The sequence below is a fragment of the Myxine glutinosa genome, chromosome 4 (genome assembly GCF_964187855.1).
Source record: "Myxine glutinosa chromosome 4, kmMyxGlut1.1, whole genome shotgun sequence".
In the NCBI taxonomy this organism is placed as follows: domain Eukaryota; kingdom Metazoa; phylum Chordata; class Myxini; order Myxiniformes; family Myxinidae; genus Myxine; species Myxine glutinosa.
Window position 1 is genome coordinate 85,873,991 of NC_136264.1, and position 5,745 is coordinate 85,879,735.

Here is a 5,745-nt window from a genome sequence, read left to right on the forward strand (position 1 = left end):
ACTGGCATGAACTTCAATTTCAAAGACCCCTCAATGAGGAAGTTTGTGATAACACGTATCGTTGGAAATGCCGTATGAATGATAAACGAGGCCTTTTGTGCATACACGATGTGTGTGTTTTCAATGGTTCGGTTCGGCTCGCCATTGCTCACCGGGCGCTATTAATCTGCTGTTGCTGGCATTAAATATACTAGGGCATGCCCGTACTATATCTATATCTAAAATTATATCCCCCCCCCTCTATTTACATGAAATGGTTTGGTCCAAAGCGAACGGCTTGCGAGTGGTGACAATCCCCCCCCCTCTATTTACATGCAATGGTTTGGTCCAAAGCGAACGGCTTCCGGAGTTTGGTAAAGAAATCGCCATCGCGTGCACAAACGCGCAGGAAAGCGAATGAATCGCAAATTCGTTTTTATTAGTTGTAAAACATAGTTTAACGCCAACATAGTTTGCAAACGTGAAATAAATGAATACGCTCTCAAATGTGCCATCCGAGGCAGAGTGTGCCCGCCACGTTCGGCACACGCGATCGTTCGCTGCTCTCTGATTGGTTGAATCGTTTTTTGGACATAGCTCGGTAAGTAATTGTCCGATTAATATGAAACCTTGAAAAGGCACATCCTCGGGTCCCCAGCAATATACCTGGCAAGTTAAAAGTATATCGGACCCGTGGTTGTCGAGAAACAGCGGTCACAGACAAACAAACGTACAGACGTACAGACGTACAGACAGAGATTACTGGAATTATAGATAGATATATATATTTTTTTTTATTATTATTATTTTTACGGCATAGCCCATAGGGCAAAGCAGTCTAGAACAGTGTTTGTCCATCCGTATGAATGTATCTAGGTCCCCTCAAACGTCTACCAATCAGAGCTGAGGATCTGGTCACATGACAGGGTGATGTGATTACGTCTGATGTCATTACGGCATATGACGGCTGACTCCACACTCCGGCATTTTGATTCCAATGTCATTCAGGCCAAACGTATTATTGAACCTGTCATATATCACAATCGCCATGCTCTACCTTTACCTTTTTCATTCAGTGTGAAACACAAACAAACCGATTGTTAAAATGACCATCAAATGTCGAAAGAATCGGCGTTACGGATCTTCTAACGATACAGTACTTATAGGCCTTAGGCTTCATGCCTTCTGCCTCACCTTCAGGTCGCTTCGGACAAATTAGCCCAGGTTTCTTAATACAGTAGTGTTGTTTTCGTAATAATGATAATAACGTTAACAATAATAATATAGTAAATATAATCATAACACTGAAATCCCTTTGTCGTTAATGCAAAGTTTTTAGATTGAAGCGGTGTATGGTTTATGAATCAACAAGCATTCTGAGTATTGCGCTGCAATACAGGTCCCCTACCAAAGTTCAAAGTGCCATAACGTTGTCAAAAATGATCGAATATGCAAATTTATGCACGGTTGATGCTGGTTTTCAAACTTGATCTGAGGTATGCTGAGACACATGTGTCACACCTCGCCTCGTTGATAAGCCCGCAAGGTCGCTCCGTGGAGCGGCCTGCACGTATTGCACTGTGTGAATTATATAATTACCAACTCACGGTCTGAGGTACTAGCGATTCAAGAGATATCCTTAAATATATATATATATTTTCGTTTAATTAACGATATCTGCCAAACCACGTGACCTATCGCAAATTCCAAAAGGACATTTTAGTAGACTGACATGCTGAACAGATCTGTGAAGTTTCCCCTCGTTTGGATCAAAAATGAGGGAGGGGCTCGGTTTTAAAGGTTCATGCTTAAAAACGTCATAACTCTGAAACCATGTGATGCATGACGTCATGCTCGCTGACTTTTTTGTTCGTAATGGGTATGCAATTCTGCCTGCAAAGTTTGGCCTCGATCTCTTTAGCCGTTGCAGGGGAAAAGGGGTTTTCGTGTTTTCACGAAAAACAATATGGCGGCCGAACCACGTGACCTGTGACGTCATAATTACCATTAAAATATTCTACAGACCGAGTCCCTCCTATGGTGAAAATTTGATCTCAATCGGTCCTATTATTGTAGAGAAAATCTTTTTTAAAGGAAATTAAAACTTTAAATGGCCCTGAGTTAAGGATCATCAGAATTATCAGAATTACCAAAGTTCAAAGTGCCATAACTTTGTCAAAAATGATCGAAACGTCGTGAAGTTGGAACTTGATCTGTAACTTATCATGAGGAAACCATGTGCCAAGTTTGAAATCATTAGCATTAAGCGTTTAGAAAAAAAAGTCCGGGAAACTATTCTTTGCGTGACGGACTGACGGACTGACGGACGGCGTGCAAACCTATAGTCCCCTCCGGTGTACACCGGTAGGGGACTCATCAGCGGTGTATGATACAAATAACGTGGAAGTAAGGAATTCACCTCGGTTTTTTTTTAGTAATATCATTTTCGTAATAATGATAGCATAATGTTAATATTATAGTAAATCTAAGCGTAACAATAATCCCTTCGTAGTTACTGCAAAGTTACTGGAGGTTAAAATATATCATCTTCTATATGTTAAAGTAGCGGCAGTTTTGTGTACGTCTGTCATGCTACGTCATTACGTCTATGATGTCATTATGACAGCTGACTCTACCGAACGACCTTTAAATTTACTCTTTCACCCGCTCACTATGGGAGGGGCAGGAAGGGTAATTCCTCTTTGGGGTATATATACACAAAGAATTAAGTTAAGCACCCCCCCCGTTTTTTTACAACCTCGCACATTACAAGTTTGTTGTCGTCAAAACAGTGTAATATACCCATGATATTGCTATATTTTCTGGAGAAGTGATATTATGGTCACATAAAAACATAACAATCATGCCGTTTTCAATATTTTATTCTGAATAATTTAAGGTGAAATTTTTTGGGAATTTTAGGCATATTTTCACCTCAATTTAAGTATGGAGCTATAGGTCCATCACGGACAGTGTGGATGACGTTTATGTTTTCTAACGTACAGTCATTGTTCTGAGAAGACCTCTAGCGATCTTTGCGTCAATAACGTGTGTAGGACCCACGTGATCGGATCACTGACTCAACCCTACGTCTCATAGACCCGGTAAGCCGTCGTATGCGTTGCTGTGGCAGGTTGTTCCATTCCCGATGTAATGCACGTTCCAATTCATCCAGATTGGCTATTGGAGGGACCATCTTCGCAATTTGTCGTCCCAACATGTCCCAAACGTGCTCGAGGGGGTTCAGGTTCAGGACAGGATTAGGGGGTGCTTAACTTAATTCTTTGTGTAGGGGTGCTTAACTTAATTCTTTGTGTATAGATTACAGTCGATCTATGGTTGGGTCTCAAGAACATTGGGTGTGTGTTAATTTATCAAGTTTCTTGTGGAGAGATTGCCAAGTGGTTTAATTTAAGCATTCAAGCAAGCACTCCATTCAAAACCCTTAAGGAACGGCTGGCTTGGCAAGCGCTAGCTAGCTGCTTGGTAAATGAGCACACCCCGGTCTTCCTCCCTTTCAGTTTCATGTTAAACAGCAGGAAAAGTAGGTTTCATTGGTGGTTTTCAAAACAAAACCATAATTGGCGGGTTTCAAAAGACCACTACAAAAAATGCCACTTTTGCGGCAGGAAGGGTCTTGTTATTTACCCAACCCTTTTGGGGTATATAGATTACAGTAGATCTTCGCTCAGTTCTGTAAGTAAAACTTACCTCACAGATGTCGAGATTCCTCCAAATTTCTTTGTTTAATGTAAAAGCAGCATTAACGACCGTTTAAAAAGCTAATCATGTGTTTGTGGTTTATAATATTTTACAAGCCCAGCTACGCCGCTGTTAGACTTTTGGTCTTGTTTATTCTCATATTTGGTCTAATGCTTGTAATAGAGCTGACAAAATACACACACACACACACACACACACACACACACACACACACACACACACACACACACACACACACACACACACACACACACACACACACACACACTTCAACTTTTAGCATTCGATGCAAAAATCGAGTATAATTTCTCTTGTAGCCCCAGAACCAAACAAATTAAACGCTCCATTCACAAGCCCCGGATATGTCCTTCCCATCAGTGTTTAGAAGAACCTTATCCAGATACACAGTCCATTCACTGGTAGCGATTCATTGGGGGGTTGTGTAACACACACCCATCCACTCGGGCCTCGCAATGACCCACCTGGTTGGTAGTTTCCGGGACGAGCAGGTGTCCGTTGGATGAGCTGAGAAAGTTATCCAAGTCTTTCATCGTGCAGCGGCACAGCCCTTTCTCTTTTCCAACTATTTTCTGCATCTTTCAGAAGCTTGGTGAGCCATTTTAGGTAACAATCCTTGTCAGCTTCCTGGGGTTTCTGTGAATGCGCACCAAGTATTTTGGGGGTGGATTACCTCATTTTGAAAATTGCGTATTGACCGTGACCTGTAGACTCAATATAGGTATAACAGCATTCTGAGACACGATTTGCCAACTCACGTTCTATTAAAAAGGAAATCTACACTTTATTCTAGCCTGGCAAAAGTTAATCCAACCCACGTATGCATAGTATAGAGCGGCTTTTTCTATCAGAAACCAACTACTGACTTGTGAACAACCCATCACTGTCACTATCAGATGACTGTCTCATAAAACTCCAAATTACCACCAGTTAGGGAAGGGTGAACATTATTTCTGTCTATGCACCCACATTCAACAGCCCTCTAGGAGTGAAGGTGCAATTGTATAATCATCTCGACACTGTCCTTAAAGACATCCCATCCTCTGAATAACGACTTGTAATGCGTGACTTCATTGCTGGGGTCAGAAGTGACAGCCTGTCATGGAGGAACACCATTAGTCTGCAAGTTATCAGCTACATGAATGAAAATTCCCAGTGTCTAAGAAACCTGTGGAAGTCATAATATGAGGGCTGTTGCTGGGAAACATTTCAGCAAGGTGACGTGCAAACTCCCTCTGCCTGGTCACTGTTAATCAACTCGACCTGGTCCTGCTTTGCAGAATATAATTGCAAGATTTTCTTCCTGTCCACTCAACACGCAGCGCTGACTGTGAGAAGGATCATACCCCTCTCAGAGCCAAACTGTGCTTTCACCTCAATACCTTCATTATTGTAAACCTAAACGTCAACCTCGGGCTAATGCATGAGTGATCCAAATGGTCAGTCTCGCTTCCAGCAGCTATTACAGGAACGATCACCGGCCTGAAAGATCTTCAATGCTGATGATCTAGATGCTACTTGGAACAGGTTAGAACAGGGACAAACACCCATGCTGCCTCCATAGATGCCTTCCGTTTGGAAGAGCATACGTCTACTGATTGGTTAGCCATTCCTATAATCAAGATTACACCACTAATCAAAGCCAAACTAAATGCCAGATCAAGACTCCTCCAAACTTCCACTGAAACCAACCAAATGAGATATAGAATGACACGACAGGCTGTTCAAAAATCTTCAAGAACTTGCAAAAATCAATACCGAAAAAGTCTCATTGAATGCATACAGCATGTTATGACTCTGGAAACCTATGTCGTATGTACAGAGGCATTCAAGAAACTCTCGGCCATCATTGATAAAGACGGCATCACTGAAAACAAAAAATGGCACTCTTCTCACAGCATCTCAAATACTAGCTTGCGCACAGCGCACAGTCCTATCAGGAGCCTTTTGTGGAAGATGCAACTATCTGTACTGAAGCTCTGTCTCACCTACTCCAACTTCCACTACTTCTTAATATCGATGAGG